The sequence below is a fragment of the Lutra lutra genome, chromosome 4, assembly GCF_902655055.1.
Source record: "Lutra lutra chromosome 4, mLutLut1.2, whole genome shotgun sequence".
Lineage (NCBI taxonomy): Eukaryota > Metazoa > Chordata > Mammalia > Carnivora > Mustelidae > Lutra > Lutra lutra.
This window is the reverse complement of record NC_062281.1, coordinates 164922445-164945669: the sequence shown is the minus strand read 5'-3', so window position 1 is coordinate 164945669 and position 23225 is coordinate 164922445. Positions and strand designations below refer to the sequence as shown.

Sequence of the window (23225 nt, the reverse complement as noted above, 5' to 3'; positions counted from 1 at the left end):
AGCGAAACAATTTAGAAAGACAAACTGCTTGAACACATTCTATATAATAAATGCATCCTGGGAAGCAGTGGTCTGTAAACAAGTATTTTATTGCTTATTCTGTCACAACTTTTTAACTATCCTCTCTCAGACACAAGTTCTCAGACCACTCATTTGAAAATACATATTTAGTACCTACTGTGTTCCAGGCACTCAAAAACTGTGACTCCTTTACAAAATATTTGAAAAGTATAGATCATACCATTTACAGATTATTATACAGATGAAGAAACCAAAGCTCAAAAAGAGAAGTGATTTGTTCAACCAAGGGTATGAGAACCAGGACCAGAATCAAGACCTTGCTTCCCTTCTTCCTCAAATTGTTTATACACACACACACACACACACACACACACACACACCCACCCCTATTTAGGGAGGGGGGGCAAGGAATGAAGGAGAGAGTAAGAAAAGGAAAAGAAGGGAGGGAGATACACATTTCAGCTTCCCTGGCTCCTTTTCAAGCAATATTTAACAATGAGGGGAAATAAAGCACTCATCTATCAAATCTTCAAACTTGCATCCAACATGAATTATCTGCTTAGAGTTCTTTAAGCATACCGTGTCCTTTCACACAGCTATGCCTTGCCCTACATGGTGATCTCCTGCCTATAATATTCACCCTACCACTGACAACCTCACATTCCACCTTCAAAATTTAGCTCAGATCTTATCTAAAGGAATCCTTCCTCTGATCCTCCCACTGTCCTTAAGAATTCATCATTCTATCCCTCTTTAAGATCTCCATGCATTTTATACATCCGGACTACTGACTGCACTTAACATTTATAAACTTATTTATAGGCCTGAATCCTTTCTGGGCTGAGTTCCTTAATAGCAGAAACTCATTTATATATCCACTGTGCCCAGCACAATATCAGACACATAGCAAGTACTCAATAAACACTTCTTGAAATGGGAAGAAAAGCATTTGAACAAACTGTGCCAACAATGTTTAAGAGTACAGGGTATGATGCCAGGCCTTCCCAGATCCTAGTTTATGCAGGTACCTGAACTTAGCACTCATTTCATCACCCAGCCATTACTGGAGGATTCTTCCATGATATCTTTTCTAAGTAGTCATTGCAGTTTCAGCTAATTAGTCTACCAGACCTGATGTAAACTTCCCAAGAACCATGTAAAATATACATGCTACAGAAATTAAGCACTAAAAATAAAAACAATGATTTTATGAGTAGGTTCAGCTAACAAGTTTCAAAATAAACAAAGAAGGAAAAAGGTCTTATACTCAATTAATACACAAATGGAAAAATAAACTGGGAAGAAAAATACCAATACTCATTAGACAATAGTTTAAAATCCTCTGTTCATGGAAATGACAAATTCCAGTGTTTAGTGTTGTTTTCATGGGTGTGTATTTGTGTGTTAATCTGGGGAAACAGCTCACTGCCCATACATCAGACTGATTTATTAAACATTTTAATAAAACTATAAAAATTATATTCTTCCACACAAAATTTGATTGGCTGTGGCTTGTTACAAATACATCAACAACGAAGAAAAAAATTGTTCATAAGCTTAACTCTTCAGGAAGTACTCAAAAAACCTTAGATGCCCAAATTCAAGATTTTATTTATTTATTTATGACAGACCGAGAGACAGAGAGAGCACGTGCATGTGCATATAAGAAGGTGGGAGGGGCAGAAGTGGGCTCCCTGTGGGGCTTGATCCCAGGATTCTGGGATCATGACCTGAGCCAAAGGCAGATATCCAACCAACTAAACCACCCAGGCACCCCTATTTCACCCATGTTCACCTATATCACCCATGTTTTCTTCTAGATGTTTCATAAAATAGTCTTAACCTTTATGTTAAGGTCTCTGATTCACTTAGGGTTAACTCTCTCAAAAATCAGCTGAATATATACACGGCTCTATTTCTGAACTCTATTCTGTTCCATTGATCTACTTGTCTATCCTTATACCAGTAACACTGTGTTTTAATTACTCTTGTTGTATAAAAAGCCTTGAAATCAGGCACCACAAGTCCTACAACTTCAGTTTTTTCAAAACTGTTTTGCCTATTCTAGGTCCTTTGCATTTCCACATAACTATGAGAACCAGCTTGTCAGTTTCTTTTAAAAAAAAAATCTGTTAGGATTTTTCTTTTGATTGCATTCTCTATAACTCAATTTGGAGAAGACTGACATCCAACATGAGTCCTCTATTCCACAAACCCATAAACATGCTATAGCTCTCCATTTACTTAGGTCTTTTATTTCTTCTTGGTAATGTTTTACAGTTTTCAGGGAAGACATCTGTATTTATTTTGTTAAAATGTATCCCTAAAGTATTTCATTGTTTTGCATGCAACTGCAAATGGAACTGCTTTTGTTAACCTCTAGTTGTTCCTTGGTAGTTTAAAAAAATTACACTGTCCTTGCATCTTTTGACTTTACTAAACTCATTTATTAGTTATAGGGGCTTTTCCATAGCTTCTTTAGGATTTTCTACATATGCAATATTGTTGTTTGCAAAACAAGACCGTTTCACTTAGTATTTTTCAACCTGGATGGCTTTTCTTCTTCTTTCCTTACTCCACTGGCTTGGCCCTCTAATAGAATGTTTCGTAAAAGTGAATGCAAACACCCTTGTTTGTTCTCAATCTCAGAGGGAAAGCATCCACTTTCTCATTATTAAATACAATGTAAATTCTTTTTTTTTAATTTAAGATTTTATTTATTTATTTGACAGAGATCACAAGTAGGCAGAGAGGCAAGCAGAGGGCCGATGCAGGGCTCCATCCCAGGACCCCTAGATCACGACCTGAGCCGAAGGCAGAGGCTTTTAACCCACTGAGCCATGCAGGCGCCCCCGTAAATTCTCTTCAACAGGTGACTTGTTAATCAAATTAAGGAAATTCCTTTTTATTCCTAGCATGCTGAATGAGTTTCAATTTTTTTCTACACTTAAGATATGATTTTTCTGTTTCCTTCTACTACTTAGTGAATTATATATATCAATTGGTTTTCTAATTTTAACCTGCAGTGCATTCCTGGGACAAATCCCACCTGATCACGACATATTCTCCTTTTTATATATCAATGAATTTAATTCAGTAATATTTTGTTAAAGATCTTTGGGTCTATGTTCACAAAGGATATTGGTCTGTAGTTTTCTGATTATTTCTTTGCCTGACTTTGGTACCACAGTGATGCTGAACTAATGAAATGAGCTATGTAAACTGCTCCTTCATCCACTTTTTTTTTTTTTTAAACTTTCTGGAAAATTGGCATTGCTTTTTCCTTAAAGTATTTCAGCTTCTGGTTTCATTGCTTTTGTTTGTTCATTTTCCAGTTTACTGATTTCTAATCTTACTTTTATTGTTTCCTACCACTTACTTTGGATTCAATTTGCTCTTATTTTCCTAACTTAAGGTAAATGTTTACATAACTGATTTCAGACTCTTCTAATTTTTCTAATTTAAACCTGTAAGCTCCTTCCTAAACAATGCACTGGCTGCATGTCACAGATTTTTATATATTCCACTCTCATTACCACTCAACTCAAAATACTTTCTAATACCCCTACGATTTTGCCTTTGACCCCAAAGGTACTTTAAAAATGCATCATTTCATTTCTAGACATTTGGGGTTTTTTAAAATATATTTTTGTTACTAATTTCAAATTTAATTCTACTAGTCAGAAAACATACTCTGTAAAATTTCACCCTCTAGGGGCGCCTGGCTGGCTCAGTTGGTTAAGCACCTGTCTTCAGCTCAGGTCATGATCCCAGGGTCCTGGGATCAAGCTCCTGAATCTGGCTCCCTGCTCAATGGGGAATCTGCTTCTCCCTCTCCCTCTGCCCCTTCCTCTGCTATGCTCTCTTGCACTCTGTCAAATAATATTCTTTTTTAAAAATACATAAATTCCCGGGGCACCTGGGTGGCTCAGTGGGTTAAAGCCTCTGCCTTCAGCTCAGGTCATGATCCCAGGGTCCTGGGATCAGGCCCCGCATCAGGCTCTCTGCTCAGCAGGGAGCCTGCTTCCTCCTCTCTCTCTGCCTGCCTCTCTGTCTACTTGTGATGTCTGTCAAATAAATAAATAAATAAATCTTGGGGGGGGGTAAATAAATAAAATACATAAATTTCCTATTTGTTCTTTAGAAGATTTCTAAGAAAGAATAAAAGTAATAAAATAATCATCTTTGGACACCTGGGTGGCTCAGTGGGTTAAGCCTCTGCCTTCAGCTCAGGTCATGATCCCAGGGTCCTGGGATGGAGCCCCGCATCAGGCTCTCTGCTCAGCAGGGAGCCTGCTCCCTCCTCTCTCTCTGCCTGCCTCTCTGCCTACTTGTGATCTCTGTCTGTCAAATAAATAAATAAAATCTTTAAAAAAAAAATTAAAAAATGATAAAAATAAAAATAAATAATCATCTTTACAAATTAGCAATGCTCAAAATAGATACTCGAAAACTGAATTGGATCCAATGGACCTGAGGATATATCAAGGATTAAATAAAATACATATGAAGTATTTCTTCCTCCAGCATTTGATCCCATACTGTTTCGTATTAATTTTCTAATACTCTTCATCTCCTACAATTTTGATTTAAGAGAGATGCACAAAAATATTTGTCAAATCTTAAATTTTAAGGGCTTTTCTACTACAACTTTTATTTGACTGCCAAAGAGAGTTGTGCCTACAAAAGTTAAATTCTTAAAAAAAAAAAAATTTTCCATTTTATTTAGCTGGGGAGGGAAGGGAAAAGCAGACTCCCACTGAGCGTGGACCCTGACACCAGGCTCAATCTCAGGACCTGAGATCAGGACCAGAGCTGAAATCAAGAGTTGATACTTATCGGACTAAGCCACCCAAGTTTCACTTAATATTTATTTTATTCCTGCTTTGCACAAAAGACAAAAGATTAATAACAACAGCCAAAATATATTTAATGAAGTTTAGTATCAGAAAGTAAATATAGGAACAAGCTTACCTGGACATAACCTGAATATTTATCTAACACACCACTGGGAAAATAACACATGCTGAATCACCCAAACTGGCTAAACTTCTCAAACTATGAGCAGATACCAGAAAGGTAAACCACCTTTCTCTTAATGACAGTTCATGAAGGATTGATCATGTTAGTCACAATGCTAACACCAGGAATACAAATAAAAAGGAAGTCTTAGTCCTCAACTGTGGTGAAGGGGACAGAAAAGATACCTGGATAATTAACTCCCACCACTTTCATGTCCTTGCTCAAAAGTCACTCTCCCAATGGACTTACCTTGCTTATTATTCTTTTCAAAATGGCAATCCACACCGAATCCACTCTATCCTAGTCTGTATTTTTCTACAACATTTTTAATTATCTAACATTCTATATAATTCTATATAATTTGTTATTTGTTATTCTCCCATAAGGCTGTAAGTTTCTTATGAGCATTGGATTTTTGTCTTTTGTTTCCTTATGTATTCCAAATACCTAGAATCATAACTAGCACATAGAAGGCAAGTAAATAATTAGCAAGGGCTAAGTGAGAGAACTAAGCTGAAACTCAATAATCAAGTTCAGCTGTGGTAGAAGGAAGGGGGGGCAAAAAACAATTACGCAGAGGAAATACATCAATTAGCATTTTTAACCTGGTATTCATGAACTCCCAGAGGGTCTATGCACAGGACTCAGGGACTTTACAAAATCAGGTAAGGTGAAAATGCTGAAATTCAGCATTTCCTTCTACTAGGGATGTAAGGAACAAGTGACAATATTAGGAATATCTTAAAATCAGTTTGATTCCTGTCACATTAATAGTTTTTGTCTAAAAATGTCATCACTACTCATTACTCGTTTCTCCTTTTGTTATTTAATATGTTACCACATTCAAAAATAATAATATGCTACCACATTCAATTTTGTTGTTTAATGTTACTAAGGAAGCATGTAGATTATTGTATCATAAATTTGTTATATTTTTTGTAACTATTTTAATATAACTGCATATCTTTTTAATCCTCTATATTCTAACTTAAACATTTAAAACTATTCTGAAAGTGAGTTTCCAGGCTTCAAAAGAACTCCCCAGTGAAGCCATGGCATAAAACCATGCAGAGAATTCTGGTACAAAAGTCACAGATCTGCAAGAGTTAATAAGAAATTGAAGAATCTGTTCGTTTGATTAGGTTTAAAAAAAAAAAAAGCCTTGGTAAAGGATGAGTTCAGATAGCTGAAGAGAATTTTTTTTAATTTTTCTTTTGCTTTACTTGAATGCTATTTATTTCCTTCAGTATTTATATGGCATGATGATTCTAAGTTTTCTTGTAATTATTAATTCATAAATGCTGAAAATTCATTAAAAATGTATTACTGGTATTAACCCATCCAAAACTCAAAGTCTTAAGAGCCTTTAAAGTACTTATTTTTTAACTTTTCCATAAGCTATCACAAGTAGGCAACACTGAAAAAAGTGCTAATATACAATTTATAATCACTTTTTTTTTTAAGATTTTATTTATTTATTTGACAGAGAGAGAGATCGCAAGTAGGCAGAGAGTCAGGCAGAGAAAGAAGGTGAAGCCCGAATGAGGAATCGATCCCAGGACCCTGAAATCATGACCTGAGCCAAAGGCAGCGGCTTAATCCACTGAGCCACCCAGGAGCCCCTATAATCACTTTTTTACGTAGTGAAATCTTTACATAATGAAAACTGGCCAACAACTTTCAAAAAAATCTTTATCTCTGAACCTATGAAATTCTCAGTTTATAAGTGATTTCTTCCCTAGACGAGAAGTTTTAATGGTAGTGATCTCTTATTCATCCTTGTATCTCTAAAGCCAAACTTAATAGCATAAAGTTATAATTATATATATTTCATATATATAAAACAAATGACTGCCATACTTAACCCCAATAAATGTCTTATTTGAAGATACACTGAAATTATTAAAATAAGGAAAATATTCAGAACATCCAGAGCCACGTGGGACTTAGATACCAAAGGTCTACTTGCTTTTATACATACCCAACATTTTACTCTTTAAGTTAAAGGGAATAAAGGATGTAAAGATACCCTGTGCTCACGGACTGGAAGATTTATTAAACTTGCAGTCAGGGGTGCCTGGTTGGCTCAGTCAGTTAAGCATCTGCCTTCAGCTCAGGTCATCTCAGGGTCCTGAGATCAAGACCCACACAGCAGGCTCTCTGCTCAGTGGGGAGTCTTCTTCTACCTCTCCCTCTGTGTTCTCTCTCTCCCAAATAAATAAATAAAAATCTTTTTAAAAAATTAGTTTATTTGTAGAAACTGACAAGCTGATCCTAAAATAAATACGTATTTGACCTAGCATAATCAAAATAATCTTGAAAAAGAAGAAGAAAGTTGGAATATTCACATCTCCTAATTTTAAAACTTACTATGAAATTATGGTAATTTGAATTAAGAGTCTAGAAATAAATTAAGTATATTTTATGGTCAAGTGGTTTTTCACAGACTGAGATAAAACAACGGGAAAAGAAGTGTCTTTCCAATAAATGGTCCTGGCAAAACTGGATATCCCCATGCAAAAGTATGAAATTGGGCCTCTTCACAACATACATAAAAAAAAAAAATCCAGGTGCGCCTGGGTGGCTCAGTGGGTTAAAGCCTCTGCCTTTCAGCTCAGGTCATGATCTCAGTGTCCTGGGATCAAGCCCCACATCAGGCTCTCTGCTCAGCAGGGAGCCTGTTTCCCCCTCTCTCTCTTCCTGAATCTCTGCCTACTTGTGATCTTTCTCTCTGATAAATAAATGAATAAAATCTTAAAAAAAAAAAAAAAATCCAAAGTGGACCAGAGACCTAAATAAGGGCTAAAACTATAAAACTCTTAGAAAATAACTGTAAATCTTCATGACCTCGGATTAGTCAATGACTTCTTAGATATGACACCAAAAGCACAAGCAACCAAAGAAAAATTGGTAAATTTATCAAAATCTAAAACCTATTTTATCAATAGACCTTCTCAAGAAAGTGAAAACACAGTCTGCACAATGGAAGGAGATCCTCAAAACATGAGATACAGGACTTGTATCTAAAATACATAAAGAACATATAAAGCTCACTATTAAAAAGACAACCTCATTAAAAAATGGCCAAAGAATCTAAACAGACATTTCTCCCAAAGAGATATATAAACAGCCAATACACACATGAAAAAATGATCATCATCATTTCCCATTAGAGCAATGCAAATCAAACTCATAATAGAAAGAGATACCACACTTCACACCCACTGGGATGGTTATAATAAAAAAAATTAAAAAGGGTTGGCAAGGGTGTAAAAAAAAAAAAAATGGAAGTCTTAGAATTTTAAGAATGTAAAATAGTGTAGCTCCTATGGAAAAGTATGGCAGTTACTCAAAAGATTAAACATATGACCCAGCAATTGCACTCCTATAAAAATGAAAACATTATGTTCATACAAAAGCTTGCAAAAATGATCACAACAGAATTTTCATAATAGCCAAAATGGAAACAACCCAAATGTCCATCAACTGATGATCAGATAAAAACAGATAAAAAATATAAAATTTCAAAAAATGGAGTTATCATTCAATCACAAAAAAGGGATGAAATACTGCTACATGCTACAACATAGAAAATCTTATGTTAAATTAAAGAAGTCAGACACAAAAGGCCACAAATTATATGACTCCATTTATATAAAATGTCCAAAACAGGCAAATCCATAGAAATGGAGAGTGAAGGGGGAATGACTACTAATGAGGACAAGGTTTCTTCTGAGGTAATAAAATAAAAATGTCCTGGAATTAGATAGTGGTAATGGTCCCACAACTCTGCAAATATACTAAAAACCACTGAATCATATGTGTTTAAAGGGTAAATTTTATGGTATGTGAATTTAAAAAAATATATTTTCTTAAGAAAAAACAGGAGTCAAAGAGCTCTAATCTAATACAATAGTATGTCCAGCACAGCCAAAAGACACTTTACGAAACAAAGTCAGGGGTATTGCCCAGAAAGAACTCAAATCTCGATTTGTTGCTCTTACATGGCTTTCCTTTGGACCATGTCAGTCTTTGATAAAAGTTCTAAACAGTCATTAATGTCACAGGAAGCCAAGAAGTTCACCTAAAGAATAAGAACTCCAGGTTCTCTCAAATTCCAAGTATAAGTGAATTAATGTTAAGTGAAATAAATTGTCTTGGCCCTGCCTTACTGATCAAAAGAGTAAAAAAGAAGCAAAGTGACAATTTTTTTTTTTAAGATTTTATTTTCTTATTTGTCAGAGAGAGCGCATGTGCGCACAAGCAGGGGGAGCAGCATGCAGAAGGAGAAACAGGCTCCCCATGGAGCAAGAAGCCCCATGCAGAACTCGATTCCAGAATCCCAGGATCATGACCTGAGCCAAAGAGAGACGCTTATGCGACTGAGCCATCCAGGCATCCCAAAGTGACAATTCCTAAACATCTAAAATCCAGCCTTAATTGAAAATGGCAAAAGAATTAGTGTATAATTAGAAAAGTTTCCTTAAGAAGAACACAACAGCAGGGCACCTGGGTGGCTCAGTCAACTAAGCATCCAACTTGATTTCGGCTCAGGTCATAATTTCAGTGTGGTGAGACTGAGCCCTCTTTCCATGCTCCACACTCAGCAGGGAACCTACTTGAGATTCTTTGCCTTTGCCCCTCCTCCTGCTTGCATACACTCTCAATCTCTTTCTCTCTCTAAAAATAAGTAAATCTTAAAAAAAAAAAAAAAAAAAAAAAAAAAAGACAAAATACAACAGCTACTTCTTAACCAGGAAAAGACAAATAAATATTTTTGTGATAAACATTTAAGCATCTACTATGTACAGTTACTATGCTAGCTGCTATGAAAGCATGAAGATATCAAAGACCCAATCTTTTTTTCTTCTTAAAAGTTTTATTTAAGCAGCTTAATCTTCATACCCAATGCGGAGCTTGAACTCATGACCCCGAAATCAAGAGTCACATGCTCCTCCAACTGAGCCAATCAGGTGGCCCTCAAAGACCCAATCCTGTTCGGCAAAAAACACTCACAAGAGATTTAGAACAGATCATAACATGGATGGCTACATCATTCAAGAACAGTAACAGTGATATGCTCAAAGAACTATGGTAATAAAAAGAGAGAGGAAAATAGGGGAAAAGAAAAGAAAAAGTAAAGGAGGGAGAAGAAGGACAATACCTTCTTTCAGAGTAATGCTGATATTTGGGCTGGCCACCAAAGGATGAATAAGCTATAAGACTATTTTAAATACAATGAAGATCTTCAAAAATAAGAAGATGTAAAACTGCATCATAAATGCAAGAAAAATAATGCAGTACAGCTTGAATAAATAGTTTAGGGCTTGAAGATAAGGGCTAGAAATGAAAATATGGCAAGGGAGACAGGTTTATGGTTGTTTATCATACCTAAAGGCAGCACTGTAGAAAACAGAGCAAAGGGAAACACAGAGGAAGAAGACCAGTTAGAGATGACACAATAATCCAAGCTGTCTAAATAAAGAATAATAAATTTATTTCTTAAACATTTTATCTCTTTGGGACACTTAGATGGTTCAGTGGGTTAAGCCTCTGCCTTCGGCTCAGGTCATGATCCCAGGGTCCTGGGATTGAGCCCCACATCGGGCTCTCTGCTTAGCAGGGAGCCTGCTTCCCCCTCTCTCTCTGACTGCCTCTCTGCCAACTTGTGATCTCTGTCTGTCAAATAAATAAATAAAATCTTAAAAAAAAAAATCTATTTCTTCTAATAACGGTTTTAAATATAAAAACCCAGGTTCTCAAAACATTAATGATGATAGAAGGAATCAGATGAAAGAATAAATTAAGCTTAGGATGCCTGGATGGCTCAGTCAGTTATGCATTTGCCTTCGGCTCATGTTATGATCCTGGGGTCCTGGGATCAAGTCCCGTGGGCGGGGGGCAGTCCCTGCTCAGTAGGGAGCCTGCTTCTCCCTCGCACTCTCCCTGCCCCCACTCATGCTCTCTTACTCTCTCAAATAAATAGATGAATAAAATCTAAAAAAAAAAATTAGGTTCATGGGTTTCCTAAACCCTACACAGATCAGGATGGTACTACATACCTTCTTATTACTTAAAACACAAAAACAAAAACCAAACAAACAAATAAAAAACAGTGAAGCAGAGACTCCTGGGCATATCTCATGTCCAGGAACTGGCTGAGACCAACAAAAATGTTCTAATGTTCCAGCATCAGAGCACTTGGTTGAACTCCTTTCACCAATTATCTCTTAATATACACAAAAAAGACCAATGGAAATTCTACAAATAAAAAAATCCAATAACTGAAATAAGAAGTTCACCAAACATGCTTAACAACAGATAGGACAGAGTGAAAGAGAAATCTTGGAGACAGATCAGTAAAAATTACCAAATATGAGGAATAAAAAGGAAAAAAAAGTGAAACTAAAGCCTCAATGACCTGTGGAACAATGTCAGTCTATGCTTTAATGGGATGCTAAGAAGAGAGAAAATTTAATCCTAATTTTTTTAAAAGAACTAATGACCAAAATATCCCAAATTATGAATGAAAACCTCTCTCTACAGATCCTAGATGATTAGCAAATCCCAAGGAGAATGAATACAAAGAAAACTACACTGAGGCACAAACTCTCTCAATTTAAAAATAAAGGGAAAGGGACGCCTGGGTGGCTCAGTTGGTTAAGCAGCTGCTTTCGGCTCAGGTCGTGATCCCGGCGTCCTGGGATCGAGTCCCACATCGGGCTCCTTGCTCAGCAGGGAGCCTGCTTCTCCCTCTGCCTCTGCCTGCCACTCTGTCTGCCTGTGCTCGCTCTCTCTCCCTCTCTCTCTCTGACAAAGAAATAAATAAAAATCTTTAAAAAGTAAAAAAAAATAAAAATTAAAAAAAATAAAAATAAAGGGAAAAATCTTGGAAACCACAAAAGAGGGAGAGAGGGAGCAAGGGAGCACATTACAGTAGTCTTCCTTATCCACATGACATACATTCTAAGACCCCACAGTGGATCCCTGAAACTGTGGATAGTACCAAACCCTATACACAGTATGTTTTTTCCTATATACACATACCTATGATAAAGCTTAATTTAAAAATTAGGAATAAGAGATTAACAACAAACTCATAATAAAATAGAACAATTATAACACTACAAAGTTACGTGAACATGGTCTCTCTCGAAATATCTTATTGTACTCACCCTTCTTCCTATGATGAGTGAAATGATAAAAAGCTTCTGAGATCATAAAATGCCTATGTGATGAAATGAAGTGAGGTGGATGATGTAAGCATTATGACAACAGCATTAGGTTACTACTGACCTTCATCTGCTTTGGGATCACAGCTAGCCACAGGTAACTGAAACTGTTGAAAGCAAATCCATAGATAAGACAGTTCCATTCTAAGAACAGGGGAATAAACTCTAAGAATAAGGGAATAAGAAACAGATGACTTTTCACCAGAAATAATGGAGGCCAAAGACAAAAGAACATCTTCGAAGTTCTGAAAGGTGGGGGAAAACCATGCAAACTCAAGATTCCACATCCAGAAAAAGTTTTCAAAGATGAAATAAAAGAAGTACTTTCAGGTAAATAAGACCCTAACAAAATGTTTTCTGCAGACTTGCACTATAAGAAATGCCAAAGCAAACATTCTTTAGGAGCTAAAGGGGAAAGATACCAGTTTGAAACTTAAATCTAAGAAAAGAACATTGGAAAAGATAAATCATTAGGGAAAACATCTTCTTCAACATAATTTCCTTAAAACACAACTGTCTAAAGCAAAGAAACCAATCCTAAAGTGAGATCTGTGATACAAATAAAAGTATATACAAGATAGGACCACAGCACAAAAAAAGGGATGGGTAGATAAACAGAACTGTACTATTTTAAGATTATTACATTCGTGAAATGGGTGGGAAAACGTAAACACAGTAAGTGGTAGGAAGTGTGATATATCAAGTGAAAGGTGGTACATTACCTCTAAATAAACTTTGATAAGGTAATATTACATATTAAGCTCTAGCTTGACAACTAAAAAATAAAAGGGGCACAGCTAAGAAGTCAATAGAGGATATAAAAGTACTTTAAACTATCTGACTAACCCCAAAGTTTGCAGAAATGAAGCAACAAAGGAACAAAAGAAAAAGAAGTTGTAACCATATGAATAATTATATTAAATATGGACTAAGCAACCCAATTAGAAGGCACAGATTGTTAGAGTGAATTTAAATATAGCCACTGGCTCTATGCTGTTTATAAGAGACATACTTTAAATATAAAAGCATGTATAAGACTAACATCAAAATATTAGAAGATATATACTATGAAGCTACTTAAAGCTGTAGTGGCTACATTAGAAGAAAAAGTAGCTTCAAAACAAAGAATATTTTAAGAAGAACATTTCATAAAGATAAAAGAATAAAAGAACAAGTCAATAGGAAGGTTGTGTGTGCACAAATATTAATTTGAAATTACTTTATATTTTACATTTAGGTCACACAGACCTCTCTGAAATCCGAAACTATAAAATCTGTTGCACCTTGCTGGCAAAGTCAGAAGACTATGCAACTCCTGATCTTGGGGGTCCTTAGTTCAAGTCCCACAATGGGAATAGAGATTACTTAAAAAAATTAATAAATAAAACGTTAAGATCTATGGAAGAAAACAGAGGAGAAAATCTTTATGACCTTGGCTGATTTCCTGGACAGGACACAAAAGTTCCTAATCATTAGACTTCATCAAAATCCAAAATGTCTACTCATTTTAAGACACTATTATATCAAAACTACAATGATGTACCACCTCACACCATAAGAATGGCTAAAATTAACAATTCAGGAAACAGATGTCTCTGCAAGGATGCAGAGGAATGGTAACCCTCTTACACTGTTGGTGGGAATGCAAACTGGTACAGCCACTCTGGAAGACAGAATGGAAGTTCCTCAAAAAGGTAAAAACAGAACTACCCAATGACTCGGCAACTGCACTACTAGGTATTTATTCAAAGGATACAAACACAGTGATTCCAAGGGGCACATGTAACCCAATGTTTAAGCAACAATATCCACAAGAGCCAAAATATGGTTAAGAGCCCAGATGTCCATCAACAGATGAATGGATAAAGAAAAGTGGGGTGTGGGGGGGTGCACACACACACACACACACACACACAGTGGAATATTACTCAGCCATCAAAAAGAATAAAAGCTCACCATATGCAACAATGTGGATGGAACTAGAGGGTATTATGCTAAGCGAAATAGAGAAAGACAAATACCATATGATTTCACTCATATAAGGAATTTAAGAAACAAAACAGATGAACAAAGGGGAAGGGAAGGAAAAGTAAGTTAAAAACAGAGAGGCAAACCATAAGAGACACTGAAACCTAGAAAACAGAGGGTTGCTAGAAGGGAGGTAGGTGGGGTAAAGGGCTAACTGGGGGATGGGGGTTAAGAAGGGCACATGATATAAGAACACTGGGTGTTATATGAAACTGATGAATCACGAAACTCTACATCTGAAAAAAAATGAGTACCTATTAATACATTCAGCAATAAAGATATAAAAATGTGAAAAAAAGACACTCATTTAAAAAAGGCAAACCTCAGTCTGAAAAAATACTTATATAATATAAATAAAAACAGAAACCTACAGGGAGCCTGGGTGGCTCAGTCAATTAAATCAATCAAGTCAACTTGTGATTATGGCTCAGGCCATGATGTAATAAGGGTCGTTGAGATTGAGCCCTATGTATGGAGCCTGCTTAAGATTCTCTCCCTTGGGATGCCTGGGTGGCTCAGTGGGTTAAGCCTCTGCCTTCAGCTCAGGTCATGATCTTGGTGTCCTGGGATCGAGCCCCACATTGGGCTCTCTGCTCAGCAGAGAGCCTGCTTTCACCCCCCTCCCACCGCCTACTTGTGATATTTCTCTCTCTGTCAAATAAATAAATAAAATTTTTTTAAAAAGATTCTCTCCCTCTCTCCCAACCACACACACACGTGCTCTCTATCTCAGAGGGAAAAAAAAAAAAAAAGCCTGTTGGGCTCATTAAACAAACAAAAAAACCTTACAACTCAATAATAATGACAACCAAATTTTTAAAAAGAAAAAAGGGGCAAAAGACTTTGTAAGAACCTCCAGAAGAGAGTATATACAAATGACTAGTAAACACATGCAAAGATGCTCACCATGGAAAATTCTAAATAAAAACGTTATACGATACCAATCTATACCCACTAAAATCACTTAATCAAAGATAGGAGAGATCAACTGTTGACCAAGATGTGGAGCTACCAGAATTCTCATACACTGCTATCGGAAATTTAAAATACACAACTACTTTGGAAAAAGATTCGGCAGTTTCTTATAAAGTTAATCTTCCACCTACCCTTTGACAGTGCAAATGCTGTGTTATTCTAGAAAAATGAAGGCGTGTGTCCATAGAAAACTTGTATGAGAATTCCGTAGTAGCTTGTTTCTAATTGTCCCCATATTAAAACAACCCAAATGTCTATCAACAGATCAATGAATAAATGGAATACTACTTAGCGGTAAGAAGAAACTGTAAGGGCCTGGTTGGCCAGAGGGAGTCATTTTGTGTTTATGCAGCAAGATTGACCCTTAGATTGACCCTGCCCCTCCCAGAGGAACTTACTCGCAAAGCCTAGATACAAGAGCGGGTCAGGCCAGGTGAAGACATCCAATCAGTTGGGGCGCGCATATATCTACTAGGGTAAATTGAAATTCAATTGGCCACCCGTTGTTACCTAGCAGTTTTTTCTGTGTGTGGCAGACTTAGCATGACTGTGCAGTGTTCTCTGTGTATTGCAATCTCATTGGCCACCTGTGTATAGCCCGGCTAAACTACCTCTATAAAAGTTAGTCTGTGAGTCTGGAAGGGGTCGCCTCTTTGCAAGAGGCGGCCCTGACCGGTCAGTTTGATTCTCGATGCTTGGTGCGAAATAAAGCTTTGCTTGACCTTCGCTTTTTATCAGTCTTGCTCCTTTGATTACAGACCCTAACAGAAACAAACCACTGACATATACAAAGCATCACAAACATCATGCTGAAAGTCAGATATAAACAGAGGGTACAGCTGACCCAAGAACATGCTTAGGGGCAGTGACACCCCCTCCCCCTGGTTAAAAATCTACATTTAATCTTTTGACTCCCCCAAACCTTAATTACTACTAGCCTACTATAGACCAGAAGCCTTACTGATAGCATAAAAAGCCAATTAATACATACTTTGTGTTATATGTATTATACACTGTATTCTTTATTATTATTAACATATAATGTATTAGCCCCAGGGGTACAGGTCTGTGAATATTCAGGCTTACACGTTTCACAACACTCACACTCACCACAGCACATACCCTCCCCAATGTCCATCACCCAGCCACCCTATCCTTACCCTCCCACCCCCCAGCAACCCTCAGTTTGTTTCATGAGATTAAGAGTCCCTTATGGTTTGTCTCCCTCCTGATCCCACCTTATTTCATTTTTTCCTTTCCTACCCCCCACAACCCCTGCCCTGCCTCTCAAATTCTTCGTATCAGAGAGATCATATAATAATTGTCTTTCTCTGATTGACTTATTTCATTCAGCATAATACCCTCTAGTTCCATCCATGTTGTTGCAAATGGCAAGATTTCATTTCTTTTGATGGCTGCATTGTAGTCCACTGTATATATACACATCTTCTTTATCCATTCATCTGCTGATGGACATCTAGATTCTTTCCAAAGTTTGGCTATTGCATATACACTGCATTCTTACAACAGACTAAGCTAGAGGGAAAAATAAGTAGATCTATGCAGCTGAAACCTTATTTTTAAGGGTCAACTGTATACTTAATGATTCCACTTATGTGAAGTTCCATTATGTGAGTTTTATGCAAACTAAGCTACTATGGACAATCTATTATGCACTTAAAGATCACAATCTAAAACTGGAGCTTGTTGTAAAGATTGAGAGAATACATGTAAAATAACTCCCTAATATGTAAAGCAGTATACAAATGTAGACATTATTAATTCATATCAACAATTCTGGTACAGAATGTTAATGTCCTCCCAGGGGAGAAGACTGCAATGTCCTAGAGTGCACAATCCCAAAGATCACAAATTAGAATTTTAAGCTTTGAACACATCTTCCAAAAATGAATTAACTGCCAACTTCAAGATATCCTAAAACAAAGGGTCCCTGGCTGGCTCTGTTGGAAAAGTGTGCAACTCTTTTGATCTTGGTGCTGGGGGTTTAAGCCCCATGTTGGGTGTAGAGATTACTAAAAAATAATAATAAACTTAAAATGTATATATATCCATCCTGAAACAAAGATTAATGCCGGGCGGGGGGGGGGGGGGGGGGGGGGGGGGGGGAGTGACGTTAGAAATAAAGATACACCAAAAATAAAGATACACCAAAGACTTAACCTTTGCTTTCCTCATTACACAATAGTTATCACTTAAAGTACAACTATCCTAATTATTTATTTATGAATGAAATTTTATGTCAAATAAGAAGTACCCTGCTCTATCAAACAATAATTTGAGCTTTCTTTAATAGCCTTCAAATTAAAAACAGCCTAATAAAAATGCCATGATCTGGGGCATCTTGCTGGCTCAGTTGTGGAGCAAGAGATTTTTGATCTCAGGTTGTAAGTTTGAGCCCCAGACTCTATATACAGATAAAAAAAAAAAAAAAAAAAAGCCATTGGGGTGCCCGAATGGCTCAGTGGGTTGATCGTCTGCCTTCGGCTCTGGTCATGATCCCGAGGTCCTGGTATCAAGCCCCACATGGAGCTCCCTGCTCAGCTGGGAGCCTGCTTCTCCCTCTCCTTCTGCATTACCCCCAAATCATGCTCTCTATCTCAAATGAATAAATAATTAAAAAAAAAAAACCACTATCTGACTAAATATAAACCCAAGAAGTTACTATTTATTTCACATTCCGGGGTAAAGCAGTCCCTATCATAAATTACTAAGCATTCCAAATGGCTAAATCCATGAATTTTATGTTTTTGGTTTTAACTAACCCTATTGACAACTACACACATTCATTGGTAAAGTGAATCATCATAGACTATTCCCTGCTCATCCTTAACTCTCAGTGCACATCATCAGGAGCCTCAGACACAATACTGAATCCCTTCTGTCCCTGACTTCTTTGGCTTCATACCATGTCTCAATGTTTTATTTCTCTCCCAGTTTAAATGTGCCAATCCAATTTAAAAGGGCTGTTTTGTTTTTCTTTTCTTTTCTTTTCTTTTTTTTTTTTTTTAACCTTCCAACATCTTAGGATGCTGGTAACTGCCCACAGCTCGATGATAAGAGCATTTGCATGTACTATATAGAGTGAACATATGTCCCAATTTGACTCTTAGTTTATACCTATTGCCTAAGCATAATTAGGAAAGTTAAATAGTCACTCTACTCAGACCATAAAAATAGTCAGGAACAGTCAAATACCCTCAAAGGCAGACAGATTGGCTGGGTAGCTGGCTCAATGAAATGTCTGGACAAAACTATGCCAATGCCAACTCAGGTACTTGGAACATTCTTCTTGAACAAATGCAGGCTTTTATTATATTTAAACATTTTGATTATCACATTAAGCTAAGTGTTACTCAGGAAAGACTGTTAAGGAATCTACTCTTAATCACTGGATTAAAAGTCATACATAATTAGCACATTGATTGTAGTAAACAAGTCCTTAAATGTTAAGGATACTTAAAAGCAGTACATTCTATTTAGTGATTAACAGTTGGCCATATCTTGTTTTTAAATCATCAGTGCCTTAGCTTAGTCCTTTTGGAAATTATTTTTTTTTTAAGTTGGAGAAAAATAAGGCTTTACATCAGGACTGATTTCCAAGAGAGCAGAATGCTCACCTATATTTAACATAACCCACAAAGCAATTCCTGATTCTATCTCAATTTTGTTCTCATTGGTCCCCCAGCTCAACTTGATCATGTCCTCTTCTCAGCCTTCAAGTGGGGCTCTTACCTACCATGAGTTAATACCACAAAGGTTATTAATTTTCTCTATCCTTAGAGTGCTTCAGAAGTGGCAAACTCTAAAACATCCCTCGGAACCCAACCAGTGTTTCTTCAAACAAATAAATAAGATGTCCTTATTTTTGCCTAACCAAACTCTTGCTCTTGTCTTTAAATCTCATTTCCTATTTGGTTTTACACAAAGACAAAGAGGTCAAATTCTTCACAAGAATCATGCATCTAGGGGCAACTGGGTGGCTCAGTCGTTAGGCGTCTGCCTTTGGCTCAGGTCATGATCCCAGGATCCTGGGATCAGGTCCCACATCGGGCTCCCTGCTCAGAGGGGAGCCTGCTTCTCTCTCTCTCTCTCTCTCTCTACTGCTCCCCCTACCTATGCTCATTCTCTGTGTCAAGTAAACAAATAAAATCTTAAAAAAAAAAAAATCGTGCATCTACTTTAAGACTACTATTAAAATTACACTCTTATCTGCCTTCTTCAGGGTACATACTGTGATCATGAAACACTGTTAATCACTTAATGTTATATTTTATGTACTTTCAAACCTCTCCAGCTTTTCTACATCTTCTAACAAATAAAGTGACCAAAACAGGATACCAATGAATAAAAAATAATTTATAAATAATATAACACAATACTAACATGGCCAAAAAAGAAAACTCTAAAAACAGAGATCAGTCAACTATGCTACAGTCCCCATACTATGACAGAGGACAAGAAAAGAAAAAAATTACAGTCTCATATATTCCAAAAGTTAATTCTCTAGGGGTGGGATTTTTTGTTTCCTTACAAACCACTCTGATTTTCACAGCCACCAAGCCTTTACCGCCTACCCATCCCCAGGAAAGAAAAAGCATTCCTCACCGTCTGCCCCAAAAAGCTCTTCTTACTATGAATTCACTGAAGTTATCTCTCCCAGTACAGGCAAGTGGCTCTCCTGGGGTTTTCTTAACTACCACCTCAGTTCTATTAGAACCCACTGCTGCTAATTATACAACTGTTGAAATAATTTCCTATAATCTTTTCTTTCCTTTAAAATCAAAGATTCCTTTTTCTAAGCTCAAGAAGAGGGAAAAGAGTTGAGAAAACATGAAAAAAGAAAGTAAAGAAAGAGAACTCTACTTTTTTTAAAGTGAATTTAGCTGACAGGATTTGTTTTTCCATAATATGAAAATATATGTTCCTTCAAGATAACTAAGATGCATGTGTCAATAAAAGGTGGGATAAGAAACTTTAACAACAACAATTAGATCACAAAACAGAAATACAGAAAATAAAGCTAATAAGAGAAAAGCTAAAAGACAGTAATAAAAAAAAATGGAGATAGACTATAAGATGCAGAAACAGAGTTGTAATCAAGGAAAAGAAAATAGAAATCTGCCCCAAAACAGGAAGCAGAGTTATGGATCCAAAATGTAATTTCATTTTGTGTTTCTTTTTAAAGAAAGCAATAACGTGGCTATTTGAAATTAGTTTCAGAAACATAAGAAGACTGATTTCAGCCCATTAATGTACATCGGAGAGATTAAAATACTAAGGGATTTTATGACAAAGACTTCTAGAAAATTAAGGACTGAGTCAGGAATAAATAGTCATATAAATACATCTGTAATTCAACAATACTCTTCCAAGTTTAGGCTGGCCTTCATACCTCTCTGGTGATACAGTCAACAGGAAGCTATACAAACAAAAATACAGGGAAGAAAATACTGGATGTGCTACTTCTACCTCTATCTCCTGGACCCACGTGAGTCATAGCAGCAGCTAGTAAAATCCTAAGGGGTTAAAAGTCCACCCCCTACCCCAGACCAAAAACTACTCCCACCCCACCTTGGCTCAATGGTTTTCTCCCACTGTGGTGAGGGTGATTTTGGAAAAGCTCCTCAAATGCCAGGAAACACTGTAATACAAAAAGAAAAAACAATTCATAAGTACCAAAACTTAACTAACATTTTGGCCTCCCTCTCAAGGAAGATTGGTATAGTGGAAAAAGCATTAGTCTAGAAACCAAGGAACCAAGAAATCAAGTGTATTCTGCTTGTTCAGCATTCATTCTAAGATGTCTACTATATTCCAGGTTACTTGGTAGCAGAGGACATCAAAAACTCCCTTTCTGCTAAGGGTTAGTAAACTAGTAAAACCTAAGCCAGAAGCTGATGATGGTCATCTCTGCCATTAAGTAGGCTGAAAAAAGAAGCCATCAGAGAAGCTAGTAGAACTAAGGGACTTTAGTAGACTAAAGAGAGACATTCCTGGTCACGTAATTTAAGAATCAGGCTCCAGTTTTTCCTGTAGGTATTTTCTCCCTTAAGTTGGTCTGTAATGGGTTTCTGTGACTGCAACTAAGTCTGGCCAATACGCTTGGGGTCTAATTCCACACTGAACCTGGACAAGTCATTCCTCATTTACTGGCTTTAGTTTCCTTTTTTATCAAATGGATCTGAGGGTTTTTCCACGTGTTTTTTAGGCAATGGGGTTTTTAAAATAAAAATCGTATTTTGATATCAAAAATTAAAATGGCTTTATTCATATAAATGTATTTCATTAAGATTCTATTTACATTTAATTCTGACCAAAATACATAAGAACAATGGATACTTAAATCTAACCCCAAGATTGAAAATAAAAATGTCTCTATTAGCATAATGTACTTTAAACGTATGTATTTACTATTATGACCAAAATTAATGATAACAATGATGTGCTTTGATTAAAACAAAATTTTAAAACAGGAGACAAATGGTAAAAGTTGAAATCTGTTATTAACCTCAGGATTCTATTTACTTCTGTATTTTGTTTTGGTTGCACATTAGTTAAGACAATCCTGATTCAAAAAGGATAGCTGCAAAGAGTAGCATATGTTTTCCACATATGTCTTATCCCATGATACTATTTAATTAAAGGTGGAGAAAAGTTTTGGGTTCTGCACTAAAGAAAACCTGACAGCACAAGTTTTTTAAAATAGATCTCCAACTGGTTAAGACTTAGTACATAACAGTAAAACATTCAGGTATATTGGTTTATTTTTTTAATGATTTAAAACTCATGTAAAAGTTAAAAAAATTAAACCAACTGTTTATATATTCAATTAGTGCTCTCAAAGAACTCTAATAATTTTTTAATCCATTGACGAACATTTTCAGTGAAGTTCGTATATACTCACTGCCTATCAGAAATTGTAGTGAAGCAAATATAAAAAGTTCTATTTCTTTTTTTTTAATAAGCCTGCTTTAAAGAAAAGAAATACAACCTTGGAGAATTATGAACACAGACAAACTGGGTCAAATAAGAAGACTATAATAATAATCTATTCACTCTTACTGAGACCAACTTGATGGGGCACATCACAGAAGGTAGTATAAAATATCCATTATTTGAGTGCCTTCTTTACAATGGAAATGAGTAACTCTCCATCTCTAACCTCAAGAAGCTATCCATCTAGCAGAGGATACAATTCATTCATTCATGCAACAAGAGTGTCTCCTCAGTGACACCAGCCACTGTGTAAGCAACTAGAACTAAAAAGTGAACAATATATATATATGATCCCACCCTCTTTAAGTTTAGACTTTAACCTAAGGACAGTAAATAATAAAGATTTTAAACAAGGAGAATGTGTAATTAGGTTAACATTTTTGAAAGACAGCACTGGCTACTACATGAAAGTTACTAGAAATTGGAGGTAGTAACCCAAGGATAGACTGGTTAGGAGCCACTGCAATGATGACAAAGTAAGAGGAAGTCAAAAGAGGGAACAACAAACTCAGCTAAAGTATGTGGAAACAAAAAAGCTTCAGAGAAGTAATGTAGCTCAACCTTAAAAGATGCAAAGAGTAGGCCAGACAAGTAGAGAAAGGGAGTTTGTGCAGTAAGAGAAAATCATATGAAAGGCATACTTGGGAAACTTCAAGTAGATCCTCACAGTGGGTCTTGAATGTGAATCACAGCTAGAAAGGTAGATCGAGGAAAAGCAAAAGAGTATCTGATAATACATGGAAACATTTCCAAGACACTGGGGAGTACTTTTAAGCAGGGTAATGACATAACCAGGTTTACTTTTTAGAACGATTCTTCCAGGGATGGTGAGCTGAAAAGGACTCTTCTGGCTGGTTAAAAGTCTAACCAGCCAAATAACAACACATTTGCCAACAGATACACTATCTCAAAGTCCTAATCTAATAATTA

General features: G+C 36.4%; 1 protein-coding gene across 3 annotated transcripts in view; it reads right to left on the bottom strand.

The window, feature by feature from the left end:
• Nucleotides 1-23225, bottom strand: part of FOXJ3 (forkhead box J3) — a 153943-nt gene that overhangs the window by 65631 nt on the left and 65087 nt on the right. The gene's annotated exons all lie outside the window — the stretch shown is intronic.